This window comes from Panthera onca, chromosome C2 (genome assembly GCF_046562875.1).
Source record: "Panthera onca isolate mPanOnc1 chromosome C2, mPanOnc1 haplotype 2, whole genome shotgun sequence".
Classification (NCBI taxonomy): Eukaryota; Metazoa; Chordata; class Mammalia; order Carnivora; family Felidae; genus Panthera; species Panthera onca.
In genome coordinates, this window is record NC_138347.1 from 142,580,903 (window position 1) to 142,608,718 (window position 27,816).

At 37.6% G+C, this 27,816-nt stretch overlaps 1 long non-coding RNA gene across 2 annotated transcripts in view; it reads left to right on the forward strand.

The window, feature by feature from the left end:
* LOC132683015 (uncharacterized) overlaps positions 1 to 26,374 on the forward strand; it is a 261,651-nt gene extending 235,277 nt beyond the window's left edge. For both annotated transcript variants that reach the window (XR_009612003.2, XR_009612002.2), the window contains one exon: positions 26,275 to 26,374. This is a non-coding gene — a long non-coding RNA (uncharacterized LOC132683015). The remainder of the gene's footprint in view (positions 1 to 26,274) is intronic.
* The last annotated feature ends 1,442 nt before the right edge of the window (positions 26,375 to 27,816 follow it).

A 27,816-nucleotide genomic window follows, 5' to 3' on the forward strand; every position in this document is an offset into this window, starting at 1 on the left:
CATCCAGAATTAATCACCTTATTTGCATGCCCTCTACTGTGTGCACATTTCTGTTACTGCCCAAATAGCAGTTTATTATAATCATGTGTGTACATGTTTGACTTCCCTATTGGACTCTCAGTTCCTGGCACTTTGGGACTGGATCTTATTTGTTTTCCCATCTTTAATGCTAAGTACACTATCTCTGACATACAGACCCTTGACTAATGTTTGCTAAATGGCATGGGAGAAAATTCTAAGTGAATTCGGCTGTATTTACAAGAGAAAAACATTTGAGGCTCAGAGTCAATGGTTAGTCTTCGATCTTTAGGAGACAGTGGGGACCTTCTGCGGTAGAAAAGGCCCTTCCGAGAGATGGTGATACCAGCTTTTCTTCCCATCTACTCTGTGTGAGTTTTGGCATTTTATTTTCTCTGCCATTCTTCAGCTTGTTAGTATTGCCGTGTTGGAGGTTTTGTTAAGCTAATCAGAAAGGTTCAAGTTACAAGGAGATAAAGTTGATTGAAGGGGCAACATGGATAGCAAAGTAAAACATTTTGGGCAAGAAAGAAAGGACAACCAAAAAAAGCTTGAGACCTTGAGATATTTATGTGTAATAAAGTTCAAAAAGGAACATATGTCTATATGAGATTATCCAGGGGGAAATCCTTGCTTCAGGTATGCTGAATTACCATTAATCGTTTATTTCTGCTCTCAAAGCTTGTGTCAAAGACTCATTTTTAGTCGTTAGTGTAATTATTGTCTAAACTCCCAGCATTTTCAAATAATACTCTGAGTGGCTGATTTTTTAAAAAATCATTAAAAATTATAGGAATAAATCCTTAATTTAAAAGGAAATTTACTTTAAAATGCCATGCTTAATTTTTTAAAACCAGTTTATACTATGCAAAAAATCAACTTCAAATTAACTAACATTCCTCCAATTAAATAGAAATTTCTCCCAAATATAAGCATTTTAAAGTCAAATTTGTAGTTATTGCTTTAGGGACAAATAAGAATTTGTAACCATTGTATTAATGAATGTCTCAATGTTTCATATTTATAATCAGATGGAAAGATCATTTCACTTAATATGAGCCCTGTACTCTCTCTCCATATCCCTCTTACACTTATTCAAAGCCCCTTTTTTTTTTTTTAATATAATTTATTGTCAAGTTAGCTAACATACAGTGTATACAGTGTGTTCTTGGCTTCGGGAGTAGATTCCCATGATTTCATTGCTTACATACAACACCCAGCGTCATCCCAACAAGTGCCCTCCTCAATGCCCATCACCCATTTTCCCCTCCTCCCCTGCCCATCAACCCTCAGTTTGTTCTCTGTATTTAAAAGTCTCTTATGGCTTTCCTCTCTCTCTGTTTGAAACTACTTTTTCCCCTTCCCTTCCCCCGTGGTCTTCTATTAAGTTTCTCAAATTCCACATATGAGTGAAAACATGATATCTGTCTTTCTCTGACTGACTTTTACTTAGCATAATACCCTCCAGTTCCATCCACATTGTTGCAAATGGCAGCATTTCATTCTTTCTCATTGCCTAGTAGTATTCCATTGTATATATAAACCACATTTTCTTTATCCATTCATCAGTTGATGGACATTTGGGCTCTTTCCATAATTTGGCTATTGTTGATAGTATTGCTATAAACATTGGGGTACATGTGCCCCTATGAATCAGCACTCCTGTATCCTTTGGATAAATTCCTAGTAGTGCTATTGCTGGGTTCTAGGATAGTTCTATTTTTAATTTTTTTGAGGAACCTCCACACGGTTTTCCAGACTGGCTGCATTAGTTTGCATTCCCAACAGCAGTGCAAGAGGGTTCCCGTTTCTCTACATCCTTGCCAACATCTGTTGTTTCCCGAGTTATTAATTTTAGCCACTCTGACCAGTATGAGGTAGTATCTCAGTGTGGTTTTGATTTCTATTTCCCTGATGATGAGTGATGGTGAGCACCTTTTCATGTGTCTGTTGGCCATCTGGATGTCTTCTTCAGAAAAGTATCTGTTCATGTCTTCTGCCCATTTCTTCACTGGATTGTCTATTTTTTGGGTGTTGAGTTTGAGAAGTTCTTTATAGATTTTGGATACTAACCCTTTGTCTGATATGTCATTTGCAAATATCTTCTCCCATTCCATTGGCTTGAAACTAAAGGCATTTAGTTTTGTTGATTGTTTCCTTTGCAGTGCTGAAGCTTTTTATCTTGATGAGGTCCCAGTAGTTCATTTTTGCTTTCATTTCCCTTGCCTTCAGAGACATGCCGAGTAAGAAGCTGCCACAGCTGAGGTCAGAGAGGTTGTTGCCTGTTTTCTCCTCTAGGGTTTTGATGGTTACCTGTCTCACATTTAGGTCTTTTATCCATCTTGAGCTTATTTTTGTGTATGGTAATAAGAAAGTAGTACAATTTCATTCTTCTGCATGCTGCTGTCCAGTTCTCCCATTCGCTAAAGAGACTGTCTTTTTTTCATTGGATACTCTTTCCTGCTTTGTCAAAGATTAATAGGCCATACACTTGTGGGTCCAATTCTGGGTTCTCAGTTTTATTCCATTGGTCTATGTATCTGTTTTTGTGCCAATACCATACTGTTTTGATGATTACAGCTTCAAAGCCCTCTTTTAAAGATACTTTACATGGTATTGTTTTTGAATTTTGCACATGATCAAAACTGAAAAAGTATAAAAAAGTAGACAGAGAAAATAAACCTCTGTCATTTCCGTATTTTTTAAGGAACTCACCTCTATTCCCAGAAAGCAAGCAAGCACAGAACATATCTTTAATGTTTTTACTATGTATTACTATATTTGTTCATACTCACAATGGTAACATACAGTTTACACGTCGTTCTGCTTTTACTTTTTAGCACTAAGAGTACAGATCATTTCCTAATAGGTCAAATAGAGCTGTTTATTTCTACAGCTGCATTAGATTCCACTCATTGGTTCTATTACAATTTATCTTAGTCTTCTATTGATGGACTTTTGGATTGTTTGCAATCTCTTGCTTGTACCAAATATAATGTACATCATCACTTGGCATCAGTGGGAGTAGGAACGTAATTACTGAGTCAAGGAACATGTAATTTTCAATTTTGATAGATAAAGCAAAATTGCTCTCCATAGAGGATATACCAAATTAATATTCCTCCCAGCCATAAATAAGACTGCCTATTCTCCATATCATTATCAGTTGGGTGTGTTGTAAACTTTTTAATCTTAGTAACCTGAGTTGTAAAAACTGTATCTCATTATGCTTTTGATATATAATTCTTTATAAAGAAATCAGGCATTTTCATCCAAACAGAGCCATTTGTGTTCCTTTTACATATTATTTATTAGCCATTAAAACAAATATAGCTTTATTGAGAGAGAATTTACATGCTATACAATTTTCCCTATTGTAAATGTGCAATTCAGTATGTTGTGTGTGTGTGTGTGTGTGTGTGTGTGTGTGTGTGTAAATTTGCTATGATATGAACACAGTCTAGTTCTGGAACATTTTCAGTAGTACTTCACGATGTCTTCTGACCATTTTCAGAAAATCCTCTATTCCGCACCTGACCTAAGAAAGCATGTTAATGATTTCTCTTCAAATTTACCTTTTCTGGATATTTCATATAAATGAAATCAAAGAATATGCATTCTTTTGGATCAGGCTTCTTTTAGTTATTATAATATTTAGGGATTCATCTAAGCTGTAGCATGTATCGGTACTTTGTGCCTTTTTTATTGCTGAGCAGTATTCCATTGTATGGATGTGCCACTTTTATTTACTCATCATTTGGTGAACATTTGGATAGTTTCCAGTTTTGGCTATTTTGAGTAATCCTGCTATAAACAAAACATTCATTTACAAATATTTGTGTGGACATATGTTTTCATTACTCTTGGATGGGTTCCAAAAAGTGAAATTGCTGGATCATATGGTAAGTTTATATTTAACTTCATAAGAAACTGCCAAAATGTTTTGTAAAGCAGCTGTATCATTTTACCTTCCCACTAGCAATAAATAAGGGTTCTAATTTCTCCACATCTTTGCCTACACTTTGGACCGTCTTTCTGATTAGAGCCATTCTAGTAGGTGTTCTATCTCATTGTGACTTTAATTGTGTTTGTAGTAATTTGTATTTTAACTAATTTGTATTTCCCAAATGACCAATGAAACTAAACATATCTTCCTTCGTATGTGCATTGGCCACTTGTTTATCTTTTGTGTAATATCTATTTAAACATGTTGCTCATTATTTTCTAGGAAGTTGTCCGTTTCATCTCATTTGTTTTATTTTTTGGCATAGCTGTTTATAATTTTCTTCATAAATCTTTTCAGTTTCTGTAGCATTGGTAGTGATGTTTCTTCCTTCATTCCTAAATTGGGTAACTTGTATTTTCACTCTTTTTTCCCTCAGTTCAATTAAAGATTTGTCAATCTTGTTGATCTTTTGAAAGATCAAGATTGCCTTTTTCCTCTTCGTTTTGTTTTCTATTTTATTGACTTCAGTTCTAACCTTTATTATTTTGTTTCTTCTGTTTACATCAGGTTTAGTTTGCTCTTCTTTTACTAGGCTCTTAAAGTAGAAGCATAGAGGGGCGCCTGGGTGGCTCAGTCGGTTGAGTGTCCGACTTTGGCTCAGGTCATGATCTCGTGGTCCGTGAGTTCGAGCCCCGTGTCAGGCTCTGGGCTGACAGCTCAGAGCCTGGAGCCTGTTTCGGATTCTGTGTCTCCCTCTCTCTCTGCCCCTCCCCTGCTCATGCTCTGTCTTTCTCTGTCTCAAAAATAAATAAATGTTAAAAAAAATTTAAAAAAAAAGTAGAAGCATAGATTATTGATTGCAGAATTTTCTTCTTTTCTGATATATGCCTTTAAAGCTGTAAATCTCTCTGTAAATACTGCTTTAGCTTCGTGCCAGAAATTTTGGTGTACTGTGTTTTTATTTTCATTCAATAGAAAATGTTTTGAATTTACCTTATGATTTCTTCTCTGACCTGAAGGTGGTAGCTGATGTCCTCTATCCACCCACTTTTTATTGGTTAGTCTAGTTAGGATCTGTCAATTTTATTGAACTTTTCAAAGAACTAACTTTTAGTTTTATTTTTTAACTTAATTTTGGTAAAATACAGAAACTTCACTGCAATGTGGCTCTATTCTTTCCCCTTCTTTCTGCTATTATTGTTACATTTATTACATCTATGGTTATCAATCTAACAATACAGTGTTACATTTATTGCTTCATATAACCTTATGTCTTTTAAAGAAGTTAAGGGAAGAAATGTGAAAAAATATGCATTTAAAACATTCCATATTTACCTACGTTTCCGGTTCTTCATTTCTTCTTGTGTATTGGAGTTACCATCTGTGTCATTTCAGGCCACAGAATTGCCTTCTAACCTTTAAATGTTCTTTTCCTCTTTTCCCAAGAGTTCTAAACGTGTAAGTTAGCTCATTAAGAACCTCTCACCAAGGATAAAGAGATTTTGCCAAGGGGCACCTGGGTGGCTGAGTCAGTTGAGTATTCAACTCTTCACTTTGGCTCAAGTCATGATCCCAGTGTTGTGGGATTGAGCCCTGCATCGGTCTCCATGCTGAGTGTGGAGCCTGCTTGGGATTCTCTCTCCCTCTCTCTCTCTCTCTCTTTCTCTCTCTCACTCTTTTCCCTCCCCCACCCCCGCCACTGTCTTCCCCACTTGCACTCTCTCTCTCTGAAATAAAATTAAAAAGAGAGAGAGTCATACTTTGCCAAGAAGAGAAGATGGCTCTTAACCTGGAAATCAAGGCCTCTCCCTGCATTTAGGAGGAGTTTGATTATGATGAGATGAGAAAATTTACTTAAAGTATAAAGTAGGAACCTGATCAACAATCTATATCCTCGGTTTGGGAATGCTAAGTTCAATGTGAATCTTTACACATGCAAAATGGGTATATTCTACCTTGCATAACTTTTTTGAAGAAAATAGATAATCCTCTGTGATTGATGACGATTCTGCCGTCTTAGATAAATATGAGCAGACAGGTCATGGTTTACATGCCTGATGTGGACTGTAGGTCACAATTTCAAACCTATGACTAAATTTCCTAAGAATGTTGTCCAAGTATTTGATTCAGACGTCCAAGGAACCAAAACTATATACTTGGAAAAGCATACCTTAAAAATTATGTCTATGTGAAGGTTTGAATTAAATTATGTACTAGCCACGAGGAGACAAAATTCAACGAAGAAAAATGAAAACAATCTAATAATATGCTGCTTCATTTTTCCATTGTTTACAATAAATAAAGCTGAGAAGAAAAAGAGAGCACAATTGCCCTGACAAGATGCAAGATTGGTTTTCCTAATAGGCTTTACTCTTAAAAAAAAAAAAAAAAAAAAAGCCTTCTATCCCAGATTAAGTTGTGACTCTACTATTATTGTGACATTATCCATGAATGCCTTGCTTGTACTCACATTATTTGAGTACTGGCTCTATTATTAATCATTTTGAATATTATCATTACTGTTACCAAGGCATCCAAAGGGTTTGTTTTTAAGTTTCAGAAGTTCTATTTTAAATCTTTGCTCTGCATTTTTCTTGGTGACACTTTCTTATTTCTCTGAAATTTATGTTCTTCTCTTTTATTTTCTGAGAAATGTCATGAAGTATTTTATTTCTGCTAACTTTTCCATGATGTTGGAAAGCTGCAAAGATTTGTGAAGCTGAAACAAATTCCTTCTTAATCATTTTAGACATTTCTATAATAACACGTATATATAATTTCTCAATTCTGTTGATTCATACTTTAGAAATATTCCTTTAAGGTTAGTGGATGTTAGTCTCATTTTGTGGTAGGAGAAAAGAGTACAGAGGAGTTTGACAGCTGTTTTAAGACCATGGGAAAATTTTGTGTGTATGTGGGGTGAACTTAATGAAGGTTTTTCATACATTCTGCTTTTGTGTGAGGAGGCAGGTCTTCCAAAATGGTGGATCATGAGTTGACAATTTTTACTACTTGTGGAAGTTTCTTTAGGAACCACAGGGTCGGAGAGAGAGTTTTAGGTGGCAGAATACCTTCTCTTTTCCTAGGACTCTGTCGGACATTGCACTTAGAGTTCCCCAGAGTCGATAGAGTGCCCTGAGAATCAGTGAACATATAAAGTGATTCATCTCTGCCCATTTCTGCATTACATTCTGTCTTGTGGTAACATTATTACAGAAGTTAACAACCTACAGAAGAGCTAATTCTATTAGTGCATTGCTTGCAATAGGCTACTGACGAACCCTGATCCCATGTCCCCATCCAATTTGCATCATTAAACAAAAGATACATTTAGCAGGGGAGATGAAATTGGGTGGACGTGATATATTGCCTCATAGGACTTAATAGATATTAATTTGTAATCTGTTCGGTGTTTCCTAAGGCTGGTATAGCTAGAATGGCATTGATTGGATCCCTATCTGGAAAAATGCCAGACGATTGATGAGTTTCCCCCCAAATGAAAGACATTTATTCATTCAGCAGGTATTTATTGAGTTTCTCGTATGCGTATTGAGCACCACGTTAGATGCCACATCTAAAATAAAATGCTAAACAAAGACTACTGGTCTGGAGGCTAAGGGAAGATTTCACCATCACCAACGAGGGGTCTGTGGTAAAGGCAACTGATTCAGAAAGAGGGAGGAAGTATGTGCACAGGCCTCATGGCAGAAGTGAGCATTTCTTGTCCCAGGAACCCAAAAGAAGGCTAAGACGGCAAAGCAGGAAACACAAGAAGCAGAAAGGTAAGATAGGAGACTAAAAAGGGAGTCAGAAGCCAGATCAGGAAGGATATTAAAAGGTACAAAGCAGGTTGGTCTTTAGAAGGACTCCCAACATTAACATTCAGAAAAACGGAGTCAGTTCTGAATCACCAATTAGGTAGGCAAATTCTTAGCTTAAGAGTATTTCAATCATTGAGACCCCCTGTCTTGGGAAAGTAATAAAATAAGTGATTTGTGTATTGTTTCATACGACTAAAGAAATATTCCTAATATCCACAGCAGGGAAAGAAAAAAGAACAGTTTGCCTTTTAGTGTGGTGCTTTATTATCCATTTCTGAATGCAAAGCTAATTATTTGTCAAATTAAAGCCTATTTTTACCAGTAATATTATTACCACTTGGAAATAATCGATCACCTTGGTTTGCAGGGCACTGGTGTAACACTGGAGAATACAATTTTTTGTATTCAAAACGACTGTAATAAGGGTAGTTTGGTAGGTTTAGAATTAGCTTTAAAAGTAGAAATATGAACAGAGCGAATAAAGAATTGTCTTTTGTTCTTTCCTGCTGTAGTTGTTAGCTAGCATTATATTAGAAACGTCTGAATGCACATATTCTTTTCTTTAATTTTTTTTAGCTGTTTAAAATGTTTGTTTATTTTTGAGAGAGAGAGACAGAGCATGATGGGGGAGGGACAGAGACAGAGGGAGACACAGAATCCTTAGCAGACTCTAGGCTCTGAGCTGTCAGCACAGAGCTGGATGAGGGGTTCAAACTCACGAACCATGAAATCATGACCTGAGCCGAAGTTGGATGCTTAACCGACTGAGCCACCCAGGCACCCCTGACTGCATACATTCCAGAAAGTACAGTTTGAGGATGTCTTCTTGGCACCAGAGGAAAAAAAAGTATATGAATGAATCACTTGTTTGTAGATGGGCAAAAGCTGAGACAACTACGGTGGGTGTCCGTGCACTCATTAGTTGCATAGACAAGACAGCTAAGGTAAGGGTTATTTTTATTTTCTTTTAATTGTTTGACTTAGGTAAAGTAGCAAAGAAACTTAAATGTAGCTTAAAATATTACGCCATTACATAGCAATTTTCCCTGGTTGTCCTTGATACGTTTTTTATATCTTTAATGTTAAGGCAAAATGTATCCTTCCTCTCTCCTATTAGGGAGGTTAAGAAGAAGCCTCCTCTTCTCCATTCCCACCCTTCATGCCACACATGGAAGAACGACTTCACAGATGAGAGTAGATGAAATGTGAAATCTCCTGTCCCTTTCAGGAAGCCCTTGCTGATTGTGAGACCATGTGTTGAATCTAGGTGGGAGAATTAACCAAGTATTTGTTGCATGAACATTTCTCTTTGAAAGTCTGTGACTGGGCAGAATTTCCCTTGTGGTGGATTATGTCCTGCTGGATTTGGTTCTGACCATTTTAAGGCTTTGGTGTATTTCTGGGGTAGTATTTTCATGTGTCCCTTTTGTGTGTCATGTATCTTCTCCAGGAGAGACTTGGGGCACTGGTCCAATGGTGACGTGTGACAACAGGCTATGATGTATCTGGCTGAACTCCCTGGAGGTCAGCCCTCATTCTTGCATTCACCACCCCCCGACCCCTCACTTCGCCCTTCCAATTTCAACACACACCTTTTCTTAGTATTTAGTAACTGAGGAACCTCATTTTCTGTGCAATCTTATGTACTGTGCTCATGCATTTGTCACACCCAATAAAATGCACTGTGTACTCACTTCGGATAAAAAGAAAATTTATTGAGCACATATCATGTGCTATTCACTCTGACAAGATTTTATACACATTTTCAGTCAATGCTGTCAATAACCCCTCAAGGCAATATTATTATCCTGATTTTAGAAATAAGGAAACGGAGACAAGTCAGTTGAAATAGCTGGTCAGCGGAAGTAGGAGAACCCAGATTTGAGTTCAGGCAGGCCAGATTCAAGGCCGAGGCTCTTAACCATTGACAATGCTGCTATATCAAGTAAACTGTCTCTTCTATATCACTAATGAGTACTTTTCAAGCATCTTAGCATCTACTTAACAGAAAAATAGAAACATACAGCATAACATTTCTCAGAAACTCACATCTGGACCTCTTCCACTAGACCCAAGGAGAAAGAAGGGCCTTGATGATAAAGTGCAGCCCCTGTTCCTAATTTGTATTTTCATGGAGTAAGAAAAGTGCAGAGCAGGAGAGAAGTGTTGTAGAAGGCTACATTTGAGATTTAACATCAAATGTCAGGGTTATTTGTCCTTCCTCCAATGCTGAGATACGGAACTTAAGCAAACTGAGAAGAAAAAGATGGTTCTGGGTTTCAGAGTGAATGGATTCAATGTGGAGTCATTATGATGACGAATCTTTGTGGGCTGGGGGGGTGGGAAACAGGAAGACTTGGATCTGGTCTCCATTTTGCTCTTCTGCAAGATGGCCCCGAGCAGTTCGAGACCTGCCTCTGTGGCACGCTGTTAGGTGAGGAAAAACAACAACAACAACTAAGCCGCAAGATGGTCCTCTCTGTACCAGCCCAGCTTGTGACGCCCTTCTAAGCCTATCAGTCTATGAAATGTAACAGGACAGCCTTTTGTACCCATTTCTCCGCCAACAAATGGCTACAGGCCAGACCTGGTGAACAAAAGGTAAAGAGAACAGAAGTATTCCTGTTGTTCAGCACTACCTAATTCCCTTTCCATATGCATGTACAATGAAAATAAACTTAGTTAAAAAAAATTACATCAGTCATTTTGGAAGAAGTTTGGGCACAGGAGAGAGTGACGGGGGCCATTTGTAGCTCATAAGGGAAAAAAACTCTGATAGTCACTGGTGTCTCTGCTGTCTGCTCTGAATATTCCTTCTGTTATCTCCCTAAAGCACTCATCTGTGATTTCAAATATCATTAAGATTTCCATGGTAAATTAGTTTCCAATTATTCCTGGTCTGAGGCCACAACATTTCTGCTCCAACAGGACTGCCAGCACACTTTGATGGGACAGAATGCAGACAAGCCATTGAAAGGAGTATGGTTATCTTTGCCTTTCTTCGAAGAAAAACACAAAGATGGTGGAAACTATATATGTTTATGTGACTGTTCGTGGCATGTGCCCCGGAGAGCACTGTTCGGTGTTGTTCTTGATCGCATTGAGCATTTCTGGGCTCGAGACCCCCGCTGGCGAAGTCATCTTTTGATCTGATTGGTATTCAGAGCTCATACTGTTTTATGAAGAATAAGGCTCAAGATATCTCGGCCACTGTCCTAGTGAGTTTTCTCTGGTTTCTTCAAAGTAACCAAATGCGGCTTCATGTCTCCAGCAAAAAGAATCATCAATGATTTTAAGCTTGTTTCATGGGTGACGGCAAGAAAACATCACAACACTTTCCTAGGACAGTTGTATTGATCTGCATCATTTCACTCAGGTTTCCCACCATGTCGTAGAACATTTAGAGAGCCGAGCTACAGGAGACTGACTTCCATCAGCGCTCCTTGCTGTATTATTCAAATAAAAGAAAAATGAGTCTAGGGTTGCCCCATGTTGGGCTGGCCCAGATTTTGTGTTTCATCACAATTTGATGTGCTCCAGAGAATGAGTGAATATAAATACATCGCTGACAATGAGGCATCTTGTCGCAAGCAAGAAAAGTGAGAGAAAGAAGGAAGATTGGAAGGAAGGAAGAATCAAAGTACTTTGTCAATATACAATAGAAAGAAATGAGCATGGTGCTTTTATTGTACAAGATTCATAAACCTACCCTAACAAGTTTACTGTCCGTGCTTTTGAAGGGCTGGATTTGAAATTCTGCACAGAATCTTATACTATGATTCAATAATTACATTCAGTATTAAAACTGGAATTTGTCCTTTTACCACATACTGGAGAACTAGCACCATAATGTATACTTTTGGAATATGCACCTATACGTTTAGAATTTGTGATGAGTTAGACAGGGGCTTGTCTGAAATTTTTCTCCCTGTCAGGGGATAAACAGATTCCTTATTCTATATATAAGTTTTTGAATATTACTTTTTCCATCGGCTCACGATTCCTCACAATTTCCTGAGGAAATGGATGTGTTTGTGCGGGCTGATTTGTAGCGAACAATCCATTTGTCAGCATCCTGGGTGATGAGGTTCTGAACAAATGTATAGAAAAGAAGGGGAAATCAAAAGAGAGAAAGAGTAGAAATGAGTCAGCTGGTAGAAATCACTGGATGTAAGAAAGCAATGAAGACCTCTGTCCTAGAAGGATTATTTGGGGTTGTCTTGTGCAGTGTTATAGGCTCTAGGGCAGGGAGGAAAAAAAACATACACAATTGAGCATTTATTACAGTCAGGCTGCTTTGTGTATATCTTCTCATTTAATTTAATCATCTGACCATGAGAGGTAGCATTTTCTAAATCCCATTCTATAGGACAAGATGTAAACTGTGAGATTATGTGACTCTCCAAGAGTTGCACAATTAAGGGAAAGAAGTAGGATTTGAGCTCAGGCCTGCCTGACTTCAATTCTTTGTTTTTGCGGCAGAGGGTATTTTCCAAAGATGGTCACGACATCATCTCCTATCTTACTAGCTCTTCTACCATGTGACCTGGCCAATCAGGCATCAAGAGGTGGTGTCTGTTTCTCCTCCCCTTGAATCTAGGCTGGCCTATGACTCTCTTGTAGCCAATAGAATATGGCAGAAGTGACAATGCATGATTTCCAAGGCTAGATCAGGAAAGACCTAAAGGCCATGCAGCTTCTGCCTGATTCTCTCGGGACACATGCTCTGGGGAAAGCCAGTTGCCATGGTAGAAGTCTGACTACCCTGAAACTTCCATGTTGGGAAACCCATACTAGAGGCTCCTGTCAGTCGTCCTAGCTGAGTCCACCTTCTAACCATCCCTGCCAAGGCACACATTCAGTATGTGAAGCCATTTTGGATTCTCCAGACCATCATAGCCACCCCCTGAGTACTGCTGAGTGGCCCCAGTTAATATCCCAAGGAACAGAAGAGCTATCCAAGCCCTGCCCACACTCCTGACCCACAGAATCATGAAGGAAACCAAATTTGGGGTACTTTGTTACCTGGAGCACCTTATAACCATATCGTTGTCCTTTGCCTTAAGGCAAGACCAACAGAGAAAATACCTGCAACTGAGTGATGGGGATTCTTTGACAGACAAATCTGAGGCTAATTAGAAACTGGTTGGAAGGGATAAAAAGAGTTTTCAGGAGGCTAGGTAGTGAAGGACTTGGGCTGAGAATAAGCTGGTAGGAAAATCTAAACTAAAAGGAAACTATAGATTAAGATATTATATCTTTGCAATAGCTCCAAATCTTGTCTCCATTCCCTTCTCCCCTAGAGTAATCTTCTCTAATTCTAGAGTTACATACACATTTACCTAAAATCAGCTCCATTATTTTACCCTTTACCTTAAAATACTGCTCACTCTATCTACCTCAATAAAATACAGCCTGTATTTCTCATTTTGTCAGATCAGTCTATTCAGTCCAGTATAAAGGCTAAAAGTAAGGGGTTTGGAATCAGAAAGACTTTCTGTTCATTAATTTCTAATCAGAAAACCTTGTTGTGTGTCAGTGTTTTTGTGTGGTCTATTTCTGGATATACAGCATCTAATATGACCAAGATAAAGTTTTCTGGAATAATGTGATTTTTCTTTGGCAGGTATCCTTATAGACAGATAACTCATGTTGATGCTTTGTACATTTTCTTGAATTTCTCCGTAAATTCCACTATTGGTCACCCTTTCCACAAATAATTCAAGGCCTATCTAAGATCCCAAATAGTTATTTATATCATTTGCTCAATGAGAAAAAGGTATCGGGGATCGGGGAAGGGGGTGTGTGTCTATGTATTAAAGTTGCTAGAGGAAGTACCCTAGATGATTCTGGGTTATATTTATCTCCCATGTCACAGAGAATTGCATTATCCAAAGCACCTGGGAAAGTCCTCAGGCCTGCAAATGCTGTGACATACTTAAGGGTAAGGAATTACCGCCTCCCCCTTTTCCAGTTATTATAGACTTAGCATTGGTAGAGATTTAAAAGGAGTTGTAGAGTTTGTGAGGGACTCCTTTAGCTTTCACCACAATAGAAAAGTCCTTTTGTGTCCCATTATATTTGGTAAGTGACCTTGGAAAAGTGGTGGCCACTTCACTAACACTACTTTGTGACTAAACTCAGTGGCTATATCTTATAGGGAAGCATTGGTGGTAAGAAATTGTGGATTTACCAGATACTGGGGTGGGAAGGCACAGCTTTGGAGATTGGAGTACACGCTCAGGGGTAACACCATAGATTTCTGAAGGGACCCTGTCAGAGAATGTTAACCCAAGAAAGTTTGTCTGGGTTTTGTGGCTTGCTGTTCACCTTACTTCATTTCCAACCCCTACCATCTACAATTTTAGATTAGCTTTTGGCATCTGATTTATTAATCTCTATTATTCTTGAACTTGGCATCTTCTTTTAATTGACTAAGAGATGACTTTGGTCCCTGTTCTACTTTTCTCTCACCGTACGCCAGGTTCTGAGAGGCCAGCATATCATGTCATTTGAGATTTTTGTCTTTGAACTAGAGCACTTGGGCTTGATCTAAGCCTTGGCTTTTGTTTTACTATCGTAAAATATCATGAAATTATTCACCCTCTCTGAGAATCCTCTTGTATTGCTCAGAAGTGGTTTTAATGAAGGTGCTTGCATAGGGGTTGTAATGGGAGTTAAAAAATATTGTATGTAATATGCTATAATCAGCCTTTATTGTCGTTCTTGTTTTAAGTATATCATGTTGGCCCATTTTCTGTTTTCAGCTTTGCTATTCTAACTCTGCCTCACCAACTTCAAGGGCTCCCAGCTTGTTTCTTTGCTAAGTGCCCCCAAATAGGATAGGTTTAATAAGAATGCTTTTGTGCAAATGTGGTATTCAGTATTCACTAGACTTTTGAAAGGATCTACAGAAAAACTGTCTCCGAAAAGAAAATGGTGGCAGGAAATAAAAACCCTACAAGAACTAAACTAGTTTAAAAACATGTTTGAAGTGGTTTCATCGTACATTGAAGATGGATTGCATGAATTGCTATTCTATACGCTTCCTACGGGCAAGAATCACGTCTGCCCTGTTCACTGCAGTATCCTTAGCACCTGAAACGGTCTGGCAAATAGAATGTTTTCAGTAAATATTTACTGAGTGAAGGAACGCACTGCAAATATGTTAGACAGTTTGTCCCAATATCAGCAGTGCTGTTTAGGAAGACAGCTCTAGAAGATCCTATTCATTTTCCCTCCCCTCAGTCCCTCTCTCCCTTCATCTTTTTCTTTTTCTTCTTTCTGAGACGGCTGGAAACAATGTGGGCTGTTTAAAATTTTTCCTTCAGTTCCCTTTCTGTTGCATTCACATTCAGGACATCATCAAAACACGGTTATCAGTCCTGGGATTCTTTTGAAAAAGAACACGAACCATTGGAATATTTCAGGGGCAATATACATTTCAAACTGAAAAGTTGAGTCTTTGGGTATGTGATGGAACAGCATTTTTCAAATAGCAATGGAGAAGCATTGTCAAAGTTGAGGTTTGCAAACATATTTCTCTGGGCATAAATAATGGTGTGGCTATACACTGGGAATGCTAGAAACAGATGGGGGACAATAAACATAGTCCATTAGAATTAGGACAACGGGCAAAGGACCCTGTAGAAAAATAATACATGAAGCATTTTTGCTGGCTATTTTTATACCAAAAACGAGAGACCCCTTCTGTCTTGCACAGGAGGTATTCTTATGAACCCTGTTGCAAATATGCCAGTACCTGAGGCATCTTCCCCTGGAGATTTTGAGTAGTATGTTCCTCCACTGTCACAGAAATACTCAAGGTCAAAGAGTATCTTATGAGAGAAGTGCTACAACTCCTTAATTATGATTTCTGAAAAAAGAATACAGTTCTCAAGGTGACCCTGCATTAGAGCTTCAATCTACATCCTAGAATCAGCATACAGATCATCGTGATTGGCTTCCCCAGCCTGAACACAACTGGATATGGTGGGATGTACATTTTCCATGACTTGGTGACTGTTGACTGGTGCTATTTACTTTTGTGTCACCATATTTATCCATCTGCCATAGGTTATAGTGTCCATCGAAGTATCACTGATGGCGTCTTCTTTAATAGCACAGATTAGGTGGCAGTCATTCTGTTAAAGTCTTCTTCTTGGGCCATCACAACTGTCAATGCCATTAAAGGACTCTGCCAGCCATTGGACATGTTGGGATCCCACAGTATATTATCCAATAAATCCCAGACTTGGTGTGCAGAGAGGGCTAATGTAGCTTTGGGGTAGAAAGAACAGAGTTGTTGATTGCCTCTATATCATTTATGTCTGATTAGTACTAGTGAGAAGTACATGTTCAGAGATCCCAAAAGTTTATCAAATGTTTCAGTCTAAACTGAAGGGAGTCTGCACCTTTTCTTTTTTGTTATTTCCCCATCTCCTTGGAGTAGTTGTCCAATGGTTCCAGAAGGTTGATTAGGTATATTTTGCCATAGAACTAGCTGATGCTGGGGCCAGAGGCACAAGGGAAACAGCAAACCTTAGGAAAGCTGAAGTCCAGAGGCTGAAAGGAAAACCAGAAAGTCTTACAGTTTGGCAGATCTGGACCCACCGTGTAGCAGATCCGGGGCTGGACTGCTTCGGTTTGAAACCTGACTCTGTTCTTCGTCATGTGGTTTTACTCATATTATTGATCAGTCTTTGCCTCAGTTACCACATTCATGGAGAAAATAGCAAACTAAGTGCTGTATATGTATTTAATATATGTGTTAATGGCTACTGTTATATTTACTGTTATAAAACCAGGGGACTTGGGATTCAGCGCTAGCCCCTTTGCTACTCATTCAGGTTTGGTCCATCCACCAGACCTCCTTCCTGGGAGCTTGTTAGAAATGCAGAATGTCAGGCCCCACGCCTCCTCCTGATTCAAAATCTGCATTGTAACAAGGCCACGATGAAGTCTGAAAAGCCCTGGGCTACATCAAAGGACTACAGGTAGAGGGAAGGGAATGGGTGTTGGGTGGAAGTTAAAGGATTTCAGTCCTTATGCTGAGAATGAGACTTAACACTGGTTTGCTTTCACAGGTTGACAGGAACTGGCAGAAGGGGTGGTTTGCCCTGGTTTTCCCGCAGGGAGAGGAACAGGGAGATGAGGGAGCTTAGAGCAGATACTGGGGCCTACAGCTGGGCTTTCTGTTCAAGACTCGCACTTCTGTTTGCTTAAGAATAAAATGTAATTGGAATCCTAGAGTAGGGGACCGACCTCAAAGCCTTCAGTACTCTCACAGCATCCATTTTGAGACTTGAGCTGATCGGGTGCCAGGAGGAAGGTCACCGGTGATTGTTTAGCAAGCATCCTGGAGGAAAAAAAGAGGTACTTTGTCTTAAATTCTCCACCTTTTTTCCTCTGAGCTTTACCAGACATCCATGACTAGAAGAGAGGTGGCGCAGTATAGAACACTGATCTTTACCACTGCAAAATATATCCCTGCCAGAGAGAAAAAATGCCGCTGCATTTAATGAAAGAACATAGCAAATCACCAAAATATTACCGTTGAGCTGTGGCCTCTACCTCTCACTTTTTGCTTAAGAATCTCACCAGAGAAGAAATGACAGCAGGAGAGGCAATCTACATCTTCCTCCCCCCCCACCCCCACCCCCCAGTCCTCTGAAGGAGGACATTGTTCAGCAAATGAAACAGGTAAACAAGATTTTAAGAAGAATATTTAAACTGCTTAATAGAACAAATTGTTTTTTAACACCCTTAAGCAGCTGTTGGAATCAGGCATTTACATACACATAATGAATATGCTAATTGCGAATCTCTCTCTCCTAGTCATTAAAAATAGGTCTCCCTTGGGACTTCTAAAAGACAGCTCATTGTTATTCTGGTTGTAGTTACCATATATACTCTGGTGCGCTCTTTTAAGCATCTTTACAGTATATATGCTTTTGCTAATTGAGGTACATCTTCCACATTAACGTGGACGAGTTTGTGAAATTCTAGTACATGTGAACATGTAGAAACTTGCAAATACATTTTAAAAATCCATTGTTCTGCAAAATAATTTAAGCGGTGCATGAATTTTTCAGACTTCCCACGTTTACCTAGTTTATCGACATTTTAATGTATCCTGTGGAAGGAAATATTAAGAGCCCAGATAATTATAATATTACTGATTTGGGTCACAATTTCAATTATTACTGATGATCCTCTACTTTCAGGGTATAATATTTTTAAGTGTAACCAATTTCTTTTGCATCCTCATCCTGCCGGGTTTATTAATCTGCATGGCTAATTTGCATTAATATGAATGGAAATATTGATTATGTCTGAATTATTCATCACTTATAGATGTTAATCTGAGTATAGTTGCTTCCTTGAAAACATCAAACGTGGTATTTATTTTGTTTATTTTCTACATGAGGCAGTTTATACACTTAGATATAACAATTAAAAGTAAATCCAAGCCTGGATGGATGGTTAAGACTCCGACTTCGGCTCAAGTCATGATCTCACTGTTCCTCAAATCAAGCCCCACATCAGGCTCTCTTTTGTCAGTGCAGAGCCTGCTTCCAGTCTTCTGCTCTCTCTCTGCCCCTCACCCAGTCACGTGTGCTCTCTCTCTCTCAAAAATAAATAAACATAAAAAAAAAAGTAGATCCAAGAAGGCTCAAGGAAGCAGGAGTAGATGATATTAGGCACATGGTAAGAGAGTTATCTCAATTAGGCAGAGTTTGACTGTAAATAAAAAGTGGCTAAAGAAATTAAAGAAGTCATCTTGGATTACATGGTCACGTTTTCATCAGTTGTGAATCCCTGATTTAGAACTTTGAGTAAACACCTTGCAAGGGATCATAATTTGTATGTTAAGAAACTTGATATGGCCTGATTATGAAAATTCAACGAGGAACACTACCAAGTGACCATGGTGACAGGATTCTGAGCTGTGACTGCAACATAGATGCTTGAATAATTAAGGTGAAATCAGTTCTTGGAAATAATTCAAGGCAATGATTAAGATATTGTCCAGTTATGTACAAAATTGCATCGTGTACTTATGATTCCAAAATGCATCTTTATATAATGATTAATAAATAATAAACTGATATAAAAATATGAGGGAATGAAAAACATTAAAAAAAACTAAAATTGTTTCTACTTCATTAATATTAAAATTTTTCTCTAAAATCGTCTCAACATTCACTCAGGCTGCTTGCAGTTCTGTTAATGAGCTCTACTGCCTACCCTACCTGCCTTTTTTGGGTCAGGATTAGAGAAGTTTCCAGTGTTTCATTTCTCCCTTAAACCAATTAAGTTTTTCTCATGGGTAGCGTGAGCTAGACATGCTTTCTTTGCATCTTTGTACTGTGGACATAACTTTGGCAAACTAACTTTCGTTGTGACTTTCTTCACAGGTCTAAATTCCCATTTTTGTTTTATTTTACACAATTGTCCTTATTTAGAAAACAAATGAGCTTTCAGAGTTGTCTTAAGTTTCAAGCAGTTAGAGATCTTTTGGTAACAAGCCATGCTCTCCTAATTCATCCTTAAAAGCCCCTTTCCTTCCCTGCCTGTTCTGTTTATTTTCCTTGTCCTCTTTCTGTTCACCTATTTACATAGGTATTTTACAATCACATGTAGGTTTATTAAAATTGAATTTGAAAAACTAGCATTTCGTAACCTGGGCCAATGTTGCATAATAGTCACTTATAACATAAAGATAGATTTATCAGACATCAGTATAAAGGAAGGATGTTGGGTGACATAGGGAATGATGCCTTGACTTATAAATTGTTCAAACACCTGGTTGTTCTAGTGATCTTACGAAAACATAGGTGACATCATTAAATGTTACCTCAGTAAGAATATTTTAGGGATGGCCGATGGTCTAATTTAATAAGGGGAGGAGACTCGAAAAATCTATGGGAACCTATAAGAACAAAGTATGCATCTTAAACAAGCATTTATCAATGATTATAACTAAATTTTCTGTTAAGTATCTACGAAGTCCAAACCAGAGTATTTAATAGATCTAAGATTTCTTCTGAAATTATTAATAGAGAAGAATGATATGTTGCCACTAACATAGTTCTAGGATATTCACCCCTGTGCGTATATGCAGTGTGAATATAAATGTACATAAGCCCCAATGTGGCATTTAAATGTATACTCCTGTCAGAATTAATACGATAAACAATGTCTTTTCCTGAAACTAAAAATGAGAGCAAAATGAAAAGAGGAAAAAGAAAATTCTCCTTAGCACGCTGAGATTAATAACGGGGTATTAAGAAGAACAGGGAGACATTTATGAAGAAAGCCGCGTGAAGTCGAACAAACCCAGACTTTGGTTAAGGATGGCACGTCCTTTGTAATCTTCTGTCCTCCATCTGTACCAGCGAAATACACTTTCACTACTGCTTCCACCCCAGTGTTGTTCAAGTCAGCTAGAAAACTCTATGACTCCTTTTGACACAATAGATTTTCCCCCCTCCTCCTTCCCTACGGAGGTGATCAACATGGCAAACAATTATGAATCTTAAGGTGAAAACAGAACATCCATGCAGAGCCGAGCATTTTTTTACCCTAGGAGATTATTGATTTGTGCAGTGACTTTTGTCCTTGGTAAATCTCAGTTTTCAGTGGTGTGCAATTTTGTAAGTATAAGTCCAACTCCCGGGGGCCTTTCTTCAATTAATACATACTTTATCGGGGAGTTTGTCTTTCTCCATAGGACTTCACTCTAGACATTTGAGATTCCAAAAATAGACAAAATGAGATTTCAGAAAAGTAAATATACTAAAATGATGGACTAATGTCAAAGTCAAACTTGCTGCAGATTAGCCTCACAATTAAGTTTTATTAAAATTAGAAATCAGATTTTATTATGGATGCTCACATAATATTCCAGAACAGTTTCTTAATCTTGTTACTATGGGTATTTTAGGTTGGGTAATTTTTTTTTTTCCTGTGGGGAACTATCCTGTGCATCATAGGAAGTCTAGCAGCATCCTAGGCTATCTTCACCAGAGGTCAGTAGCACCCTAGCTGCCAGTTGTGACAACCAAAGATCTGCAGAGTGCCAGATGTCCCCTGAGAGACAAACTCATACCCTGGTTGAGAACCACTGCTGTGAGATAGTCTATGACTTCTCTTGCAAGTCACACAGAAAATTAAGGGTTTTTATAGCTAAAACCCTTTACCTATCTGATCGAGGATCCCTCACTGGGCAGAGTTTTTTTAACTAATGACTTAATTTTAACAGAGCTTCAGTTTCCTCATTTGTAAGACACCTAAGTAATCCTCAGTTCATCTGGTCTAATACGACTGCCTTTATATTTTCTGCTGTGAAGGTCCGGTAGGATGATGTGACGGTACCTTCAGGACAACTGCAGGGTGTCCCTCAGCAGCAGGGCTGTGAGCTTTTACAATCATCATTACCTCCTGACATCCTCCTGCCTCCAGCAGCTCAAATCTGGTTCTCTCTTCTTCTGCATCTATTTTCTTTTCTTTTTAAATTGAAATACAGTTGACATAGAGTATCTTACTAGTTTAAGGTATACCCCATACTGACTGGATCTCTTACACATTTCAAATGATCTTTGTAAGTGTAGTCACCATACAAACTTATTACAGTATTATTGACTATATTCCCCATGCTATACATTATAGCTCCTTAACTCGTTTATTTTGTAAATGGAAGTTTGTGGCTCTTAATCCCTTCCACCTATTTTGCCTGGACCCCACCACCTCCCCACTCTGCTAACCAACAGTTTTCTGTATCTGTGAGGTTGTTTTGTTCTGTTGTCCATTTTTTTAGATTCCACATACAAGGGAAATCATACAGTGTTTGTCTTTCACTTGATTTCACTTAGCATAGTAACCTCTAGTCCATCCAAGTGTTGCAAATGGCAAGATTTCACTTTTTTTTAAAGTTGAGTAATATTCCAGTGTGTACGCACACACACACACACACACACACACACACACACACACACACTATCCAATCATCTATTGATGGACACGTAGGTTACTTCCGTATTCTGGCTTTTGTAAATAATCGCAAAATAAACATAGGGGTGCATGTATTTCTTCAAATTGGTATTTTTGTTTTCTTTGTATAAATGCCCAGAAATGGAATTGCTGGATTGTATTATAGTTCTATTTTTAACTTTTTGAGGAACCTCCATACTGTTTCCCATAGAGGCTTTACCAATTTACATTCCCACCAGCAGTGTATAAGGGTCCCTTTTCTCCACGTCCTTGCCAACACTTGTGATTTCTTGTCTTTTTTATTTTAGCCCTTCTGACAAGTGTGAGGTGATATCTCATTGTAGTTTTAATTTGCAATTCCCTGATGATTGGTGATGTTGAACATCTTTTAATGTGCCTGTTGGCCATCTGTATGTCTTCTTTAGAAAAATAATTCAAGTCCTCTGCCCATTTTTTAATCAGGTTGTTTGATGTTAAGTGATATATTTTGGATACTGACTCTTTATTGGATGTATGAGGTGCAAATATCTTCTCCCATTCACTAGTTTGCCTTTTCGTTTTGTTAATCCCCCATGTTCTTCGTTTTTTTCTTCCCTGTGTAAAAGCTGTAGGTTGATGTAATACCATTTTTTTTTAGCTTTTGTTGCTCTTGCCTGAGGAGACTGATCCCAAAAATATTGCTAAGATTGATGTCCAAGTACTTATTGCCTATGTTTTCTTGTAGAAGTTTTATGCTTTCAGGTCCTACATTCAAATTTGTAATCCATTTTGAATGTGTTTTGTATATGGTGTAAGAGAGTGGTCCAGTTTCATTATTTGGCATGTAGCTGTTCAGATTTCCCTACACTATTTACTGAAGAGACTGTCTTTTCCCCATTGTATACTCTTGCCTCCTTTGTCATAGATTAATTGACCATATACGTATGGGTTTATTTCTGAGCTCTTTATTCTATTCCAGTGATCTATGTATCTGTTTTTGTGCCAATATCATACCGTTTTGATTATTATATGTTTGTAGTATAGTTTGAAACCCAAGAGCATGATACCTCTAGCTCTGTTCTTTCTCAAGATTGCTTTAGCTATTAGGGGCCTTTTGTGGTTCCATACAAATTTTTCTTTTTTTTAGTTCTGTGAAAAAATGCCATTGGTATTTTGATGGGGATTGCATTGAATCTGTAGATTGCTTTGGGTAGTATGGACATTTTAACAATATTAATTTTTCCAATTCATGTACATGGAATATTTTTTCCATTTATACGCATACCTCACTTTATTGTATGTCACCATATTGCACTTCACATGTAATTGTGTGGTTTTTTTTTTAAGTTGAAGGCTTGTGGCAAATCCTACATCGAGTGAGTCTGTCAGCACCACTTTTTCCAATAGCATGTCTCTGTGTCACATTTTTGTAATTCCTGCAACATTTCAAACTTTTCTTCTTCTTATATTTGTTACGGTGGTTTGTGATCAGTAATTACCACTTGCTGAAAGCTCTTATGATGGTTAGCATTTTTTAGTGATAAAGTATTTTTTAAAGTATGTACATTGCTTTCTTTAGGCATAATACTATTGCACACTTAAGAGGCTACATGAAAGTGTAAACATAACTTTTATATACATTGGGAAACCAAAAATTCATTTGACTAGCTTAATTATGGTGTTTGCTTTATTGTGGTGTCTGGAAACAAATTTGTAATATCTCCGAGGTATGCTTGTATTTGTGTCACCTTCAATTTCTTTCATAATGTTCTTACAGTTTTCAGAGTACAGTTCTTTCATATCCTTGGATCTTTCATACCCTTTATTCCTAGGTATTTTATTCATTTTTATGCAGTTGTAAATGGGATTGTTGCCTTAATTTCTCATCCTGATAGCTCATTGTTTGTATATAGACACACAACTGATTTCTGTCTATTAATTTTATATCCTGTGACTTTCCTGAGTTCATTTATTAGTTCTAATAGTTTCTCTGTGGAGTCTTTAGGGTTTTCTATAGATATAATATCATGTCATCTTCAAAGAATGACAGTTTTACTTCTTCCTTACAAATATGGATGCCTGTTTCTTTTTCTTGCCTATTTTCTGTGGCTAGGACTTCCAGTACTATGTTGCATAAAAGTGGTGAGAATTGGCATCCTTGTCTTTGTTCCTGATCTTAGGGGATAAACTTTTAGCTTTTGACCATTGAGTACTATGTTAACTGTGGGATTATCATCTATAGCCTTTATTATGTTGAAGTATGTTCCTTCCATACCCACTTTGTTGAGAGTTTTTATCATAAATGAATGTTGAATTTTGTCAAATGCTTTTTCTGCATCTGTTGAGATGATAATATGATTTTTATTCTCCTTTTTGTTAATGTGTATCACACTGATTAATCTGTGGATGCTGAAACATCTTTTTATCCCTGGAATAAATCACAAATCAGTAAATTTGACTTACTAATCTTTGGTTGAAGACTTTTGCATCTATGCTCATCCAGGATACTGGCCTATAATGTGGATGTGTGTGTGTGTGTGTGTGTGTGTGTGTGTGTGTGTATGTGTGTGTGTGTGTGGGGGGGTGTCTTTGTCTGGTATTGGTATCAGCATAATCCTATTTCATAAAACGAGTTTGGAAGCTTTCCTTCCTATTCAGATTTTTTGAACTAGTTGGAGAAGGATAGGTACTAACTCTTGTAATGTTTGGTAGAGTTCATCTCTTAAAGCTTGAGTTTTGATTTTTGGGAGTTTTTAAATTACTAATTCAATTTCATTACTTGTGATCAGTCTATTTAGATTTTCTATTTTTTTGTGATTCAGTTTTAGAATGTGTGTTTCTAGAATCTATCCATTTCTTCTAGATTTTTCAGTTAGTGTATAACTGTAGTAATCTCTTATGATCCTTGCATTTCTGTGGTGTCAGTTGTACCATTTCCTTTTATTTTCTCAAATTTTTTGATTTGGGCGCTCTCTCTTTTTTTCTTGATTACTCTTTCTAGAAATTTATCAATTTTGTTTATCTTTTCACAGAACGAACTTTTAGTTTCATTGATCTTTTCTATTGTGTTTTGAGTCTCCATTTCATTTATTTCTGCTCTGCTCTAGATTTTTTCCTTCCTTCTACCGACATTAGCCTTTGTTCTTTTTCTAGTTTATTGAGGTATAGTGTTAGATTGTTTATTTGGGTTTTTTCTTGTTTCCTGAGATAGGCCTGTATTGCTATCAACTTCCCTGTTAGAACTGCTTTTGCTGTGTACCAGAGATTTTGTGTTTCCATTTTCATTTTCTCAAGGTATTTTATTAAATTTTCTCTTTGATTTCTTTGTTAAACTGTTAATTGTTTGGGAACATATTACTTAGTCCTCATGTGTTTGTGGCTTTTTTCCAGTTTTCTTCTTGTAATTGATTTCTAGTTTCATGCCAGGGTGGTCAGAAAAGATGCTTAATTTAATTTCAGTCTTCTTGAATTTATTGGATTGTCAATTTCTCCCTTTATGTCTGTAACATTTGCTTTATGTATTTAGGTTCTCCCATGCAGGGTGCATTATTATTTAGGAATGTTGTATAATCTTCTTGGACTAACTTCTTTATAATTATATAATGTCTTTCTTTGTCTTTTGTCACAGCCTTTGTTTTAAAGTCTATTTTGTTTGGTATGAGTGTTGCTATACCAGCTTTCTTTCCATTTCCCTTTGTATGGAGTATCTTTTCCCATCTTTTTACTTTCACTTGCCGTGTGTTTTAAGATCTGGAGTGAGTTTCTTGTAGGCAGCATACAGATTTTTTTTTTTAACCATTGACCTTTGCTGAAAATTTTGAAATTTTGGTCTTCCAACTTCATGAAAATTATACTTTTTAAGATCCTTGGACTTCATAAAAGACTGATGACTTCAAATCTAGAGGCTTTTCATCAACTTGCATACTTCTTTCTACAGTATTGGTTCCATTGTCTACTCTTGTTTCTTTAAATTCTTGTGCTCTCAGCACCCTTCCACCATCCTTTTTTTAAAGATTTTTTTCTCCATACATTCAGCTTTCTTTTCTTTTATCCAACTTTGATCTCTTCCCAAGATCTCAGTCTTTAGTTCTCTATATGTTTTCTTTTTGATTTTTAAAACTTTCCCTTGAAGAAGAATAATTTTTATAGCACAGTCTCTGACATCAGTGCACATATCTCTCAGAATTGGACTTGAGCTACCAAGGTCCAGCACCATTTTTTCCCCCCTGATGATTACCTCCCACATCCATGGGGAAAAAAAGTGAACACAGAAGAGATTATGGGGCACCTGCCTGATATCCTGGCTTTTTACTTACCCTAATCCTCGACTTTAGAATTTTATAGCCTCATTATTCTTTGTAAAAATAATTTTAACTCCAGTTTGTTATTGTAGGTATGTATCATTTTATGAGTCTGTATAATTTTCCATAATTTTGTTAACCATTGTCCAAAGAATACTGAAATTCACAGGCAGGTAGGTAAATGTTTGCTCACCTCTTTACTTTTTTTCCATAGGATATACCCCTTGAAATAAAAGCACCTGATTCAAAGAACCTGTGTATATTCCATGGCCAATCAACATTGCTCAACATTGATCTCCTTGGCTTCGTGCATCAATTGAGTAAGTACCCAAGACATTCTTACTATGTCCCGAGCCCTGTACTCCTTTTTCTCCAGCCTCTTCTGAATCCATTCCATTTGTCATTCTACTAGGTTAATTTTGCTTAAACCTTGTTTGCATCTGTCATTTGCCTGCTTGGAAGCCTCTCACACATACTTGGGCCTTATGGCCCAAGCTGAACTCTCTCGACTGGCAGTCAAGCCCTGCCCCCTTCCACCTGGGTGTGTGTACATGCATGTGCATGCATGCACGGCCCTAGCGTTTTTTTTTCAATAGGACTTCCACTAGGCTCCAGCATCACCCTTCTGCATCATTTTAGCTTGATGTCTTATCCTCCTGACACCACATACTTATTCCTGTTTCTGTATTTTTGCATTCCTACCCAGCACTCTTCCAAAGAGCCAGAAAGTCATTCCAAGTGTTCTCTTCCTCCAAAAGTACAGTGTATCCCAGTGGTATCTTTTCTGCTCAAACCCTAATTAGTCCTGTCTTTGCCAGATTAATTGGTGGAGCCAATTATTTTCATTGCAATCATTGCAATAATTTTCACCTCTCATTCTCCTGAACAGAGTGCCGTGTACTCTGTTTTATGACTCATAAATGATTTGGACATTTTTTGAGCATCTACTATGTTTTAGTCACTGTTCTCAGTTCTGGGAATACAATGATAATTAGCTATGGTCTGTGTCATCACCACACGGACAATCCAAGAGTTTACTGTTTATGCGTTCCAGAACTACCCATTAAAGCATACCCTGAATACCTGTATTTTCCCCATAGACTCAATTATGGACTGCTGTCATTCTACCCCATCTCCAAACTTATTTCACAAATAGACAAGCTGAGAGCTCTCCCAGCCCTACAGTTCTTTGAATACTTTCACTTATTACACTGGAAAGGCCACATAAGACAGAATTAAATTTCATACGTAGTGGACTGAGCTGTGCTCATTCATTAAATTTCCAGGTCCTTGTCTATTTGTGAAATAAATTTATAAGTATATGAAAATCTCCTTCATTCTTTTTTCAAATATATGAGCTATAGAAAGTTAGCGCCCCATGAGATTTCACATGAAGTTGTATCCTAATCAAACTTTAGCACCAAGTGTGTGTGTATATGTATGTGTGTGTGTATGATATTTAAGTGAAAGTCTTTTGACGATGAGTTCTACAAGTTTCAGCCTTCTTACACAGACTCCAGTGACAAGAAATATGAGCACACTTTTTTCCATGCTATGAGATCTCTGAGGTTGTTTGTGCCTGCACTAAACAACCCTAAGCTGATAGGATTTAGAATTAATGTGTCTTCCTTCATGGATTTTTGTTGTTGTTGTTTTTCTCATACTTCTTGTTAATGTCAGCTTGTCTATCATTAGCAGCCAGTCTTTTCCACTGCCTCTTAATTGCCATTTCTAATCTAGTATGAATTGAGAAGCC